This window comes from Pleurodeles waltl, chromosome 2_2 (genome assembly GCF_031143425.1).
Source record: "Pleurodeles waltl isolate 20211129_DDA chromosome 2_2, aPleWal1.hap1.20221129, whole genome shotgun sequence".
NCBI classification, from domain to species: Eukaryota; Metazoa; Chordata; class Amphibia; order Caudata; family Salamandridae; genus Pleurodeles; species Pleurodeles waltl.
Window position 1 is genome coordinate 904,791,198 of NC_090439.1, and position 16,193 is coordinate 904,807,390.

Consider the following 16,193-nt stretch of genomic DNA (forward strand, 5'->3'; position numbering starts at 1 on the left):
CATTTTGTCTAATATTTTCTACAAGCAATGTGAATTTTCATGAGAACGGATCTACTATGGTTACATTCAGCTTCCAGTTTGGAGAAAAACAAGAGGTCGTGTCCTTTTGTGAGTCAGCACACTGCACGTTAGGAGAAATACATTTAATATGAGAGCCAGGCAGCTAAGCTTCGGGTCATGCTAACTTAAGGCCTACAATGATTTTAGCACAATTTCAATGATACAATCAATAATAATTAGTATAAAATGTATTCCATTTATAATAATTCATAACATTAGTCATTTTTATTAGTCCACGTATACATTTGTGGCCACTCCCCGTGGTCACATTTCAGATACACGTTTAAGCGAAAATTCATTACTACAGTTTCTATGCGGCATTATCACACATTAATTCATAAACATTTCATGTTAATATAAAATATATATATACTACGCTCTCTCACAGCCAACAGTACCTGGCCATGCCAAGAAAGGAATGCACCATTGGTGAAAGGAATGCATCATCCAAACATCTTGTGGGGATTCAGCATTTGACAGAGCCTATATTTTTGCAGGATCAGGTGTCATACCCCCATTACAAAAAATATGGACAAAGAATATTAGTTTTGTCTTATGAACTCACACTTGTCTGCATTCAAAGTCAATCCTGCATCACTGAGCAAACAACATACTTGTGTGAGAGCTCCGTCATGCTACTTCTGTGTATCTCTGAAGATTATTGTCATTGCTATAATTGAAGGTATTTACAACACGCTGTAAAATGCATTGAATGACATCTTGAAAAAGTTCTACATCTGATGACACACCAAAACTAGGTCTTCTTTATCTAAACAAACCAACATGTGTAGAAATGGTTGTAATGTACCTACAACTTTCTTCAAGTTTCAATTGATGATAGCCTTTATGATCCTTGTCTTTTTATGGGTGTTGATGCAGCCCATGTATACACTTTGGTCTTCGATGGTGTAAGTCACTGTAATGGAGACAGTTAATTGTATTTCTCCTCAGGCATGATGTTTATCGGAGTACCACTGTCAATAATAAAAGGTATTAAACAACCATTTATTTTAAATGTAATCTGTGGACAGTGTTTGCAGGATTTTGCGGCTTTGGCATGTTGACTTTTCTTTGACTGACAATGTTGTGAAGTTAGTTGCTAGGTACATATTTTTGACATGTTCTTGATGACTTCTTTTACACCATCACCAGCAAGATTTTTGAGATACTAGTTGTACTTGCCTTCAGCCTTAATGCTCCATACAATGATTAGCTTTGTTTTGTGTGGCAGCACGATATCTTTTAGTATGGCCTTCTTCGTAGTTTCCTGACCAATTATGCATTACCTTCTCATTGAAGCCTTTTTTTATCTTCAAATGCTTTACACTGGCTGGAGTTGTGCTTTGACTCCACATATGCCAATTGCCAACTCAGCACTTCTACAAAGGCACACGTGGCACACACTAGCAGTCTGCTAAGACCACGGCAAACTCTCTGGGAGAGCACTGTCCTTCTTCAAGTCACTTATCCCCTATCTTGTCACCAGTTGTAGCGTCCTTCTCAGCCTTGGTACCCACCAGTAACTATGCCACACATGGAGCTGTAAAGCACACGTCTTTATTCCTATGCGTTTACCTGTGAACTGCAACATTATAAATCAAACTTTCATTACATGGTATTCTAGCAATTATATCACATTGCTAGGAGTTCGTTTGGAGCCAAAAGGGTTCTGTCCTAAAACTTGCAAAACACTACAGTGGGCAGGTGTAATTGGAGAGCCCCATGTTTGTCAAGTTGTATTGCCATACAACTACTACTCTTCTCCAAATCTTCAATACTTTTTTCATTATTTATTTATACTTCCTTCCCGGCTAAACATCAGTGTTGGTTCAAGTCAATGAGCTTTATTTTTAATCTGTTAACTCTACTGTATAAAGATTTATGCATATCTGATTTGGTTTTAAGAATTACCGTAATTTATGTTGTAATTTGCAATACAGTTTGTTGCTGCTGTAGCTTCAAGCTCTTCGCTCCTAATGTATACAGGGCCCGGGATGCTCCCAGCATGGAACGGTGTGCTGTTTATGTATAGCTTGTTGAATACATCATAGTTCTTGCACGTTGCCTTTTTGCTTATATCTACATTCTTCCTATGCATGGGCAGTCCCTACAGCGAAACCGTGTAATATGCTAAACTGAAATATTTTCCATTTTCCTGTTACACACAAGGTCAAAAGGGCGACCTGAGAAACGTCTGCTGTGGGAATAAATTGGGCTGCAGTTTGAGATCCTGGCAGCAATACGTTCTCGTCAGCTTTCTGAAGCAAATAAGTAGCAGAAAAGACTGAAAAACGAAACGGGAAGGTAGTTTGCCCTTCTACTGCGTGTTGTTTTTATTGTCTTTGCATAGAACGATTGTCATAGCCTAAAGAACTAAACGAATCGGCTCGTAGGGAATGATGCTGCACCTATAGCTGAGGGGAAGCCAGGTTCTTGTACCTTTAAGCTCCAGCTGTTCTTTTCGCAGGTTCTATTTATAGAAACGCTGTGGTAGAATCCAGATTACCCCCCTCCTTCCTCGTACGCGTTTGGTAGTTCCCAGACGGAGAAGGTCAGAAAACTGAGCATGTCTAGATGTGCTGAGCGGAGCTCCAGCAGGATGCACTTGATAATATATCCAGTGCGAGGGGCCTGGCGCGGGCAGCCACGGAGCCTTGGGATGCCCCGCTAAGTGAAACGCAGTTGGCTGCAGGGACACCGCATCTCCCGGCTGCACAGTGAGTGTCATCTTCCGCTTCTAATTGCGTGAATGGAAATAAAGCCACGTGGTTGGAGCACCACCTCTGTGAATGAACATACGGCTGCTGAGGTGAAAAATGCAGAGCAGTTAGTTTTGCGGGCAGCTGCTCGCCGTGAGGCTGGCTCCGCGCTGTTGAGCTGCTGTCCAGCAAGCGGGGTCCTGGAGTTAGGTGCTGGAGCGTGCCCGGAAGTCAGGAGCCTCCTCCCGTGACTGGGCACCGGTGAGCGTGGCTGTTGTTGTTTTCGCTACTCTCATAATAAGCTTTCTTTCCGCTCCGGCTAATGACTGGTTTTACACTGCTTAATTAGCTTGCAGTCGTCGCTGGCGAAATAACCCCTGCGACTATCGTCTTGTAGTGTTGTTTTTGCTTTGTCATCAAAAGGGGGTTTCATTACGAGCTCGGAAAGTGCGCAAAGGCGTTAGCGCCGTTTAATTTCACTCTTGGCTGCTTTACAGTGTTCCAGAATTCAATAACTAGTGCCCGCCTGAACTGCTAGTTGCTTATGTTACCACGCCGTAGACATGAGCACGAGCACGCGCCTGTGTTTGTGCATGTGTGTGTCTGTGTGCGTATGTTTGCGTGGATTAGATGTTAAAAGAGACCGATAGATGAGCGTCCTGTTGGCGTTAAAATCGCTTTTTCAAGAAGCTGCCTTTGCGCCTTGACCCTCGTTTCACTGAAATGTTATGCTCTGTATAAATATTAAACCAACAAAACATAACACCTTGCGAACATATTTTCTGTAAAAACGTATTACTTCGCCGTTGCCTTTTTGTGGCGGGAAATGTGTTTCCCCCTGTGTCTTCTGGACAGATTTTGTAAATACGGGAGCTCTAACCCACACACCACCTCACCTCTACAGCCATGTGCTTCAGCGTGGCTAAGAAAACAACTGGGTATCCAGTATCACACCCCCGAGAGTCTGTCTTAAAATGAATATTGAATATCACTGCTTAGTCCGAGTGCCTTCACAGAGGCGGAGGGACGGCGGTGCCCAGGAAGAATGGAGCACACTGTAATGCTTGTTCACCGGATCAATTTCCATCCACCGATGCGCTGCTGGATAAAATGCACTCCCGCGCCGCGTTCATTATACGCAGGCTGATCACCCTACTGAAATATGCATATCTGTTGAGTTGGCTACAGTGTTCCCTTTGTGTCCTGGGCATTATTTGGACAGTTTGACCCAGTTGGAGTTTTTTTTTGTGAATTACTCCTGCAATTGAAATGCCCTGAAGTGTCGTCTAGGTAGGCCAGGTGAATAAATTGTTGAATGAACCCTTCGCTAAACACTCATTTAGAAACCGTAGTTGAATCTGCACAATTAAGGGGCAGCGTCCCTGGGCTTCCAGAAAAGCAGAGCAACCTCAACGATTTTATGGATATGCACCAAATAAGTAGGAGTTACTTAGCTGTAACAGTGGTTCCCTGTAGCACTGGTATCTTACAGATGCAGGGGCTGTGTGAATAGCCGCTCACAGGAAGCATACAAGATGGACGTGGGTAATATTGAAATACTATCCGAATCTATAAACACGCCAAAGCTCGAGAAGAACAAGTTACTTTCCTGTACACATTTTGGTCAAGCTTTGGTATCTTTGATACATTTAGAGTTTATTTAAATATTTCTCCCCGTCTAACTCAAATTTTGAGCTTAATGTCCAATAGCCACTGAATCGTGTGAGCAGTGACATGTTTTAGAGATTCAGTGGCTATTTGAATATTTCCGTACATGAGGGTGAGAGTCCCAGTTTAACATGGACACACATATAAGAACACCGGACTCGATAAAATATCCGATGCAGAATAAATACTAGTTACCTCAAACCTGGTCAGGTACAATGCCAGTTAGGTCCAACTTGGTCCGTTACAATACTCATAGTTACATAGAGATCATTTTTTTGGAAAAGTGTAATTGTCTGAAGCGAACGCCCCCATATCTCTGAGGATGGATAAGGGCATGTCTCGGAGCCAGTCGTTTTCTCGTTTGTCTCTATTATCGTGCATACAAAACAACAGGCACACATATGTAACCCAGATTGCTAGACTGCCGTCTGTAATGTGACCAATTAGTGCAGATATCAGAGACAATTTGCGAGTCACTCTTGGGATGGATGCCACGTACCGCCACAATCCAGGCAATTTTTGAGCCTGTTATTTCATTTTCCAGCAAGATTGAAGAAGTTGCTCAGGCTGTAATTATAGGTCGGCTGAGCAAGTGAATGCTGAAGTAACATTTGAGGGATTTTATGGAAAAGTGTGTGTCTCCATCTCAAAGTGTTTATTTATGTTTAAGGCCAAAGGTGTTGATTCTTTTCTAATTGCAAGCAGCAATTACCGTTATTAAAAATGTGAACAAGAAACAAGTTGGTGGTTGTTTTTTGACAGCGGGGTGGGTTTCGGTGAGAGATTTTCTCTGTGTAGTTGAAGCTAGATATCTATAGCTTGGTCTGAAAGGTGAGGGAGGTTTTCTGCAGCATTGTGGACTCTGACACTGAAAATACACTTAAAGCAGACCCAAGGATGCCACGTGTGGCTTGTTTCTTTTTGTTATCTATGTCATTTTAACTGTGAGCATGGTCTGAGGTAAGGTCCCCTTATCTACATCATATAAAGAGGCTCTGGCAGGTGTGTGTAACCTATGGCTTTGAGGGCAGGATTCATGTGAAATTTTTAGGATAACCACGTACCACACGAAAGAGCTCTATTTACATTTATTGCAGGTAAATGTATCCTATGTGGACATCTCAAAGCTTTGACATGGATCTAATCCTTCAGGGTTTATGTTGGACATCGTCGAGGGACAAATTGGTTCTTGAATATTTTTTATATTTCAAGAACTCTGACTTTTATGGAGGTTACTTTAATTTGATTTCTCTTGTTATCTTAGCTTTGTATTATTTGGTTTGCATGCACAGACTCATACAAAGTTATTAATTATTATTCAGTATTGGAGCGAGTACGTCCATATGTAATTCCCCCTCCCTCTCTTCCTTCCTCGTCATTCTTTTTAGACTCTCAGCTTTTTTCCATTAAACTTTATTTCATTATAGTATTGCAATTATATACTATACTACATACGATAATTAGTTAATGTAAAATTCACAGAAGTATTTAGTATAAGTTTACTGGATCATCTTTTATAATATACAGAGATTATATTTTTTTTGATGGGTACTATAATAAATTATTTTTTAACAACAAAAATAATTCTGACTTCTCTGAATGTTGCACACAATGTACAGATATGAAACAGGAGGTCCAAGGATAACTTTTTACATTTTCTTAAAAAAATGTGTGCACATTTTTTAAAAATATTCTTCATTTTTTAAATAAATTCCAGTTCTAAAACACATTCGTAGAAAGGCTTGTTAAATTGTGATAAAATTCATAGCTAAAAGTTCAGGAAGAGAAAGGGAAATACCATTTATCTGTATCTAACAATCTCTATATGTATATGCATGTGTGTATTTATGTATGAGAAGGATGTGTTTGTTTACGATTGCAAACCTTTTTCTGTGTCTTTGTTCTGTGATCTCAATGTTTCATGATCTGTTTCGTCATACTGTATGCTCTCTTTCTGTAAAGAAGCGGCTCACTATCTACGTCCCCAAGATTGCCTTGTCTCCAAGTACTTTAGCACTGTCTTCTTCTCTGTGATTCGAGTAACCCATGTGCCATTGATCCTTTGCCATAACAGTGATCTACTCATGCGATATGTAGATGGGTGGCAAGGAGACACCTTAGTCTCAAAAAAACAATGTTAAACCTCCCCTCATCTAAATTATACAAGCGTGGCAATCCTTCTGGTAAAGATTAATCTCAGTTGGGTGATAAAGTAGGTGACACCAATAAACCTATTCTTCAATATTTATCAAGAAGTTTCCTAAATGTTACTTGATATTGATTGACCTAAACAAGTGATTGCTTAAATGCAGTTATTGGCTATAAGGATGTGTGTGCCCGAAGGAGCATTATCTTATATTTACATGTCATTTAGTTGCACTCCACTATCTAGCAGTTAAAGCTCTCCTGTAATCAGTGTGTTTTAATCCTGAGAAGCAGGAGTATGAGCATCAGAGAGTCCATTGCTTGTTCGGATACTGTCTTCATCAGCATGGAAAATGCATTGTGGGAACCCACTGCGTTGGCTGGAAATTCTATATATGTTAGAGGGATTTTCAAGGTAAATAGAAGCAAATGCTGTAGCAACCTTCTTACCAATGGATAGTGCTGATATACAGGACTGGCTCCTTGTTTCCTTTGATACATATTTCCAGCAGGGTGATATGTCTCAAAGAAACACAACATATTGCATATAAGTTAAGAAGCAGAACATGGGGCCTGGTGAGGTAAGATTAAGGTTATCTCAGCATTTGTAATTTTAGCTTACTGTATTTATGGACATTTTGTTTGAAGGACGTACAAAAGTGGTTGCTGTCTATCAATGCAAACATTGTTTAGCACCGTGATTCCTTAATGAATTAAACAGTGTGCTGCAGCAAGATTCATGAGTTGTGAAGGAGTGCCACAAAGCTGTCACGGGCAGTGGGCTTGTGTAGGTGCATGTGTGGAGGCGAGAAAAGGGATTCTGCTGCCTCTAGTTTGTTTAGCCACTTGCTGCTAGATGTCAATAGTTGTAAATTGCGACTTTCCATCATTATGGCTCCTTGCCTTTGGCTTAGACCTATACATGTGGAGTGGGCAATAAGGAAGTATTAATACAATCGTCAGAGGGAAATTATGCTTGGGATTATAAGTAGACAATGTGCTACCTTGGAGAGTTCATAAGCATGCACCACCTTTAGTGTGTCTCACCTGTGGTGGACTCAGAACACATAGGACTAGATTTACTAAGGGTTGCGCGGGTGCTCACGTCTGCTGCACAATTTGCACTGCACCCTTGGGCCTTTTTAGGCATTAGTAAATCGATGCATTGATTTCTATCAATTTGTTCGGCTTTGTTCCACATAAGCGCCCGTTCAAAATTTTAGTTAATGTACCCCACTGCTGTTATATTTTTGCAGTCACTGCAGGCATTCTTTCAGTGACTAGGCCACCTATTGTTCTGCTTTGGCTGCCATGGTGATGTGTTCTTATGAGTCATGAATGCTCACTATTGCTTCTCCTGCAACTGACGATAATATGGTGCATTAAATAATGAGTTCAACATATTTTATGAAGCATTTCCTCATTCTGAAACATAACTCAGAAGTTAATACTAACTTCTAATAGGTATAATATACACAACAATATAATCCTGCAGCATCTTGGTACAATTCTGCACACCTGGGGGTGCTCATGGGCAGACATTCTTAACATGATTTGTTCAGCCATTCTTACATCCCAGGGTGATAAAATAATGTGTAACTGCGTTGAGTGATATAAATAGATGGCATTTTTACCTCTAAAACGTTTGAAAACAGCGTTAGTAAGAACTTCAAAAGAAAGTAAGTATGATTTTTTATTATCTATATTTTTAGCGGGTATGGTTCGCCATGCTCATATATGGAGATATGGAAAAAGGACTTCAACTTTCTTCTGTTTGCCAGACTTTTTCCAGAATCTGTAGTTTCCTATGTATTTACATTCTACAAATATTAAACCTCTTGAAAGCTAGGTACAATTGCCTGATTTGCATCTTCGAGTACATTCTGAAGTGCACTACTCTGGCATAGTGAAACCATGACACAGTATTGCCAGTGATGGAGCATTTTCTATATGCTCTTAACATGAGGTCCACTGTATCTTTTTCCCTGCATAGAGATTAACTAGGAAGGTAAGTAAGAAATCAATCATCAAAATTTTCAATGTAAACAGTTTGGCCACGCAATGAAAACCCAAAGCCGAATTAAAGTTAAAGGGTTTATTACAAACTAACACTCATGTTAATGTAAACAAATCTCAAAAATATATGGTAGAGTTACAGAAGAACCATAGAGTATCCAGATTTCCCACAGAAATTTCGATGAGTTAGCATAAGGCAAACCAACATTCAGTGACAGCGATAAAAAAAGATTAGCAACAAAATCTGGTGCTCTGGGAACAGTTTATGGTCTCCCTTCTTACACATTAGTGGAATAAAAAGTGCATAGCTAAATTAATCTAAAAATGATGCAATCTCAAAGTCGAAAACTATTTTAAAACAAATCTTCAAAGGAATAGGGACAAAAACCAGTAAAGAACAAGAATTTGCAATGGAATGGGTCTCATGTTTGCTTGAGTTAAAGCTATTAACGCTGTAAATTCGTAACTGGACTTTTCTTGCCACATAAATTGAAAATGAAAAGTAAAACAGTTGGCATAAGCGAGCCAATTCAAAGCGCCACAGCTGCCATGATCATGAACGCAAAGAAGAGCAACAAAAGTAAAAAGAAGTTTGATCGCAGTCAAACGTATTGGCAAAGGTTCAATTATCCATGTAACAGGGTCGCTGTCCAAGGCAGTAACAAAACTGCCCCAAGAAGGGACAAAAGTAAAGCAGTTACCAATGATAACAGGGGATTTTTGAAAGGCATGCCCATGAACGAGTGATAGTGATAGGTGTGCGGTGGGCGTGGTTAAAAGCCCACATAGATACCAAGATCCCATAAAAGCAGTGTTTGCACGCTGCTATGCTCGACCTAAAAATGAGAACTTCAAAAGGAATCAATGGAAGTCCAGATGCAAGTCAGGTAAAGTGGTGGTAAAGAAGAAATGCTCCACGGGAAGGACAATAAAAAAACTGAGAAGATGGGGCTCACGTAAGATCCAGGCAAATGAGTGTCAAGGAAAGCTAACCAATGGTGAACAAGGGGCAGGCTCCAAGCGTATGTTCACAGATGGCCACAATACACCTCACAACAGAATAGAGAATATGTCCATGCACAATACGCATATACTGTCCCCAAAGCTCGTACTATGCTTTAAACATATACCTATACTATTCTGAACACAAACAGCACTCACATATATACTGTGGAAACCATTTTCAAGCTAATATGCACACAATACGCTAAACAAATACATAAATAACTCAAAACAATGGGGGCTTAGAGGATAAATCTTCAGCCCTAGAAACGTACAGAACAGCACAGTAAAGTACAGACATAGACAAACTATTCAAAACTCCGCACCAAAAACTAATTATGGGAAACAAAGAAGAATATACTGTAAAATTTCTTGGAATCCTTGTCTTTGTGCACACTGAGAGATTTCTTCCAAAAACCGGCACAATAACAATACTAACAGCAATGGACATTTTGCAGCCTCATCAAAGAAGCCTTATATTTAATGGGCATGGAGTCGTGACTTAAACCTTCTGGTGGGAGGTGTGAGAAGCTAGCATCTGTGGCCAGTGTGAAATGTTGGCTCAGGAGAGCAGTGAAAAGCTGTAAGTGATGGCCAGTACAAGGAACTCACAATGCTGCCAAGGACTTCAGACCCGCTGTGCTCTCAAATTCATATTTTTCAGCAAGAGCAGATGCCCACAATAAAGCTGTCCAGTGCATAAGTTCACAAACAGAACACATGTATACAATAAAATAACACCACAGCTCTTACTATGTGACGAATGCTTCCTATATGTTTTAGTCATTTCCAGCCTACCTCTTAAACCCTTGCTGATTGGAAATCACTGTCTATAGAGAGACAAGACTTATTTGCATACAATTAGACTTTGTCATGAGCACAGCACAGTTAATCTCTGTTCCTCAGGACAATTAAAAATGAAATGCAAAACAGTTTCACATAAAAGCGACCGTGTGGAAGTCATGGGCGTCCAAAATAAACATTTCTGTTTAAATTTACTGTGGGGTGGTTGGGGGAATAATGCGCTGTTGCACCGATACTCGCAGGTCTCTAAAACAATAACCATGGAGAAAACAGAAGTTCACTCGGAGTCAAACGTACCGGCAAAAGTGCAATTACCCATTTAAAAGGGTCGATGTCATGCAAAGCACTCAACTACTGCCCAGCGAGATCATGCTGGGTAGGAAATAAAAATAAAAAGTAGTCCAGAAATCATACAGAAAACACGGAACCTTGTATATTTTCTGTACTTTGCCAGTGCACTCTAGGAGGGCTAAACACCGAAAAAGGCATAACGTATGCATGCCTTTCACTAATGAAATCAAGTGAATTTTAAAAACTGATGGGCATGACGTGGGCGTGGTTTCAAGCCCATAGAGAGATTACAACAGGGTAGAGCCCTTGCACGTGCTCAACTCTAAAAATTATGGTGAAGGTGTCAGCATTCCAGAAGCTCGGTCAAGAGCCTTCTTAGAGAGACTTAAGTGGAAGCCTAAGCCACACTCAGCAAAACATAAGGACAAAGGGGGAAAGCCAGAGGTCTGTAACTCTCAAAGTTTAAGGAAATCTGCTCTACAATCATTCAGTCTATGTCCTAGTTTAAACTGTGAAAGTCCATCGGGTAATACCCTAAATTGCACCATCATGTGTTTCTTTGTATTCTCCTATCGAACGGTGCAACTTGCAACATCAGCTCTCGATCCCGCCTGATAAAGTGGCTGTCATTGGTCCTCTGGTCATCCTCAGCAACATGAACGAATATGGAACAATTATCTTCTCTTTTGGTGTCTCTGTATAAGTTTCAAGGCTTTCCTCCCAGACTCTCTATGAGTAAAACAATAGGTCATCTATTTCCAAACTAACATTTCATGTGATGAACAGTTTCTCACTTTAAGGAAATTCAGGCCTAGAAATGTCAAGTTAACAATAATATTCACTAAAGCACATTATAAATTCATGTTATACTGTGTATGTATTCATTTCTACATTCATATAATGTCGATTACACTTTCTCATTTTAAATTTCATGTTACAGTTAATAAAAACAAAATGCAATTATTAATCCATGTACTAGAAAATAATGGAGAACTACATTTCTCAACGTTAATTATAAAACATTAGTGCACATGTCACATAAATTGTTATAGTTTCTAGTACAAATACATCAAATAACATGAGGATGGTTATGAAATAAAATTCAGTGATTATATTTCATTTAATAAGGTTAAGGTACTTAGAATGCATTCCACCTAATACTACTGTGAATGCACTTTATTATTGAATTTGGGTGCAACACTTTACATTACTACAATATTAAATCACACAGTATGTGATATATCATGGTTACATATAGGACATAATTGTGATATCAGGCATTGCAGCAAATCTACACTGCCCCATTAATCTCTAATAATGGACCACTTGAGCACACCAGCACAAGTTCATTAGAGGGGCTGGCCTTTACTGGTATCAGAAGCATTGTGGAAGGCAAAAGAAAGTGGGGAGTTTGAGAAAACATAGCCACACTTGTGCAAAATCCCTTTCTACTATGAATATATTAATGTAGTTTTACATCCGTTTAAAGCTAAGGAAATAGGAAACTACAGAAACTCATAGGGTGTTTTATATTGGCAAAAGTATTCTGGATGTGAATTTGAGGATTCACCCAACATGACAGCTGACTCAAATTACTTGCTAAATTAGAAAGTAAAAATGGTGCTTTCACTGTAAATGAAACTATAAATTAGTCAGATAACTAGGCGTCTGGGAGGGACAATAGTCAACTGACTGAAAATTGGTGGAAAGGGAGCGTGGAGATGATTAAAACTTTGAAGGTGCACCTGAGCAACTCCCAGGTGTGCTAATTGGACTAGCATCAAAATCTTTAAAAGATATTGTTAAAGTACACACACGGCATTTGAGGGTTACTGAACAAAATCTACTCACTGATCTCAATGGCTGAAAGTAACCTAGAAGGTCGAAGCTTTCCAATGATGTGTGAGGCGGCCTGAACTACACCGCCTGCTGAATGCTTTGTTTTGCAGAGGTAGACAAAGACGCTGATTGTGGTCCCCCTGAACTAATCTACTTTATTTCTCCACCCTGAAATTACCACAAACAGCGGTCCCGGTAAATCTGGAGGCAGGGCACCAACGGGGATTACACATTTTTGGTGAATAGCATGTGGAAATCGCTGCTTCCGGATCAGTTCCTGCCCGTTTTTTCTCCATCCTTTCACACAGAGAATCTGACTGTTTTATCATCTGAAAGGTCTGTGTAAAAAACTACACTTATGATATTAGGGGGCCCATTCGAAAATACGGGCCAATTGTAATCGAGCCCCAAATCTAGAAACATTGTGCATAGGTAATAAATCCCCCTGACCCGTGCATATGTTATACTTCAGTGTAACACCACGAAGCACGCGCATAGAAGCTGGAATGACCCCTTTGCATTTTGGCATTTTCGAAGCTCAGATAAATACGCAATTCTGTGGGCCTGAGTCACAAAACATCTAATAAATGCGTGCCATAGATTTCATTTATTTTAGAGGTATTCTGAAAAGATACCAGCATCATTGCCTGGGTACTGGAACAGCCAGATGCTTCATGTTTTTCACTGTTTCTCCCTGCTGCACCACTGCCATGCAGGTTGAGCTGGTGTGCCTCTCCAGTTCTTTCCATTTATAAGAATTTACTTCTACCTTTGACAGGAATACATTTCTAGCAATATTTTAGGTGAGAGTGGACCTGAGATTTTTTTTCATAAATGCTCACGTTTGTGGGTATTCGCCGACTTTTCATGGAATGTGGAGCCTATGCTGATGGAGTACATTTATTCCAATTTAACACTAGTCAATGCTAGTGTAATTTTATATGTGAGTAAATCAGTGTATGGGTGTAAATGCCAGCAGGTAAGTCGAACTTTGGTGATTAAGTGGCTTTGTCGGTGCAAGTGGCCTTGTGAGCGTAAATGTGTTGCTTTGATAACATGGAAGGCGGTGCCTGCAGGCGTTTGCTGGGAGTCATGCAATTCCCAATGTTCAAGGGATTTAAGCTACAACTAGGCCTCATCTCGAGTTGGGTTAAATGTCCTTAAATGGATCGGGCTTTGTATTTTCTGCTGACTCATTTTCGGTTGGTACTTCAGTTTGGTGGATAAAGAAGGACATTTTTAAAAGCATCCTGTCATTTATGTAAATGGTGTCTTTTTTTGTATGGTGCGGTATTGTGAAACTATTTTTCATGTTGCTCTTTTATTTAATACGTTTAAATATGGTTTTCTATTACGAACTTAAATGGGGTGAAACTTTTGTAAAATGTATTAAGGAAATTATATGTTTGTCAGTTGATGCGTAGTCCGTGATTGTCGCACGCATGAGTTTGTTAATGTGATTTAGGGTTGGCAATATTAACCTTCGTTTGTGGCCATTGGGCTCTAATATGGATTTCCAAAACTGACAAAAAATTACGTTGACTATGAAGGAGGAACAGTGAGTCAATGTGCAACAATATGTTCCACATATATTACCTAGTACAGCTAATGCTGATGTTAAAAGGCCTGAATTAAAAGTGGATCCTAAAGGGACCTATCTACAGCGGCAGCTGGCATGTACGCAGAGTGGGGGGAAGGGGCTAAATGTGGTGTTGGTGCGTGCGTGCATGCAGGCGAGTAGTGTAAATAAAAAGAAAAAAAACACCTTGCTTGCTCCGCAACGTCCAACATCCTCCTTGTCCCGGTCTCTCTGGCTCCAGCAAAAACCTTGAAGCAATCATGGCTTTGCTTTCATGATGGTAACCAGCATGAAAGAAGCGTCAAGATTGGCGGGGATGGCCTCTCTCAGCGCTCACAAGAGCACTGGAGGCCTACGCTTTCTCTAACCCAGCTGTCTTCATACAGCTAGGTAGCAAACGTTTAAAGGGCACATGTCTGGCTGGCCGTCGCAAGACAGCCAGCCAAAAAGACAGGTGCACTTTAAACTTAAGTGCATAGATCACTGCTGCCACTCAGCAGCAGTGGCCCCGCCCCGTCCTGAAACTTGGTTCAGGACAGCAGGATAGAAAATAAAATGGTAATAATTTGACTTTATTACCATTTTACTTTTTGTTCCTTGGGGCATTTTAGGCAGAGGGACGACACTCCTCTGCCCTAAAGGAGAAACCCCCACTGCCTATACCTCAATATTTGCCTTCTACATCCTCATTAAACAAGCAAGAAATGTCAGTGTTCCTGGTGGCAGAGCCACTGATGGCTTGACTGTTGTGAAGAGAACCTGTCAGCCTTCAGTTCACCAGAATGGATATCTGGGCAGCTGTCTAAACTAGGCAGGACAATCCACTACTTTATAGTTGTCGCATGTCTGTGCAATATCATGCTACAGAAGTTGTGGCAAGGCAAGTCATGACTTGGAATGTCCTTAATCACAGCTGATTTTTTTTCTCAGACCTTGGTTGTTGTGCCGCTGCAGATGTCAATGTAATGATAATAAAATCATCATCTTTTGATGCTGCACCTGGCCTAGGTGTCTTGGTTTGGTGTCTCTTGGTACCTAGTTCTTTCTGACTCTGAGTTCTTTTTACATTACCCAAAACTGCCTCTCTGAAACACCAGTCTCCTATTGGTGCTGAGGAAAATCTTTTGAGGATTTTTCTAAAGACTGTGGGCTTATTTTTCAAGTAGTGCTCCCCAGTAAGATCTGATGGCTCCTTTCATTTGTATTTTTGTTTTGTTGCCCAGAGGTACTGCGGTACTCCAGTAGGACCCCTGAAGTCAATGACAGAGTGGCACACCAGTCCAGCAGGGTCTTTAACTTCCTTTTCTGGGTCCATTAGGAGTACTGCAGGAACCAAATATTTTTCAATTTGTTTTTAATATGAAAGTGTAATGTTCTAAAAATTTGAGTCTATGGGTTTCCTCACAGAGAGAAATTACCAAGATCTCTTGTAATTTTATTTAAACTTTTTGCATTTTTATACTTTCTGTACTTCAGTACCTAAACATGGTACAGCTGTACTTGTGACTCACAGTAAAACCCATTTGATTGGTTAAAATCACTGTATTGATGCACTGTGAGCAAGTTCCCACCCCTTTTTAATCATTAGGAATTTAAACATGGATGTGTCAACATTCTGTGCTGTGTCCTGACCATTTTTCTAGAGTGGGTTTCCCTTTTTTGGGTATTCAAAGTAAAAAAAAAAAAAATATGGCAGAGGAGAGGAGAGACCACAGGAAGTACATCAGTAGCAGGGTAAGAAGATGAGAACCACTCCAGAGTCCACCACTGGGCAATACTTCTCAGTGGCAGCTCAGGAGAAGAAACTCTCAGCAAATGTGTCACATGTAACCTGTCCCACAGAGATTTTAGTATGGGTACTTGCAAAAAGTACTTTTTTGTTCCTTCAGCCATGATTAGATACTTGATCACATGGTATAGTTACTGCCTGAATGCCGCCAGAAGAAGCCATAAACAGGAAGATGAGGCCTCAAGTCAGAGGCTCCATGCCATTAGAAATCCTGCAACACAGAGGGATCTTAATCTAGTGTATTCCCATATCGGTATGTGCTGCACCAACTGCTCCAAAATATTTCTATTGGACAGCAAAG

The 16,193-nt window shown here is 40.3% G+C and overlaps 1 protein-coding gene across 4 annotated transcripts in view; it reads left to right on the forward strand.

Moving 5' to 3' along the window:
- Positions 1 to 2,582: 2,582 nt before the first annotated feature.
- The window catches only part of OXR1 (oxidation resistance 1), a 1,752,159-nt gene continuing 1,738,548 nt past the window's right edge, over positions 2,583 to 16,193 (forward strand). For 2 of the 4 annotated variants that reach the window (XM_069220609.1, XM_069220613.1), the window contains exon 1: positions 2,601 to 2,777. The gene's annotated coding sequence lies outside the window, so the exon portion shown is untranslated. Of the gene's footprint in view, positions 3,021 to 16,193 lie in introns of all 4 variants that reach the window. The other 2 variants (XM_069220614.1, XM_069220610.1) reach the window with 2 other exon arrangements.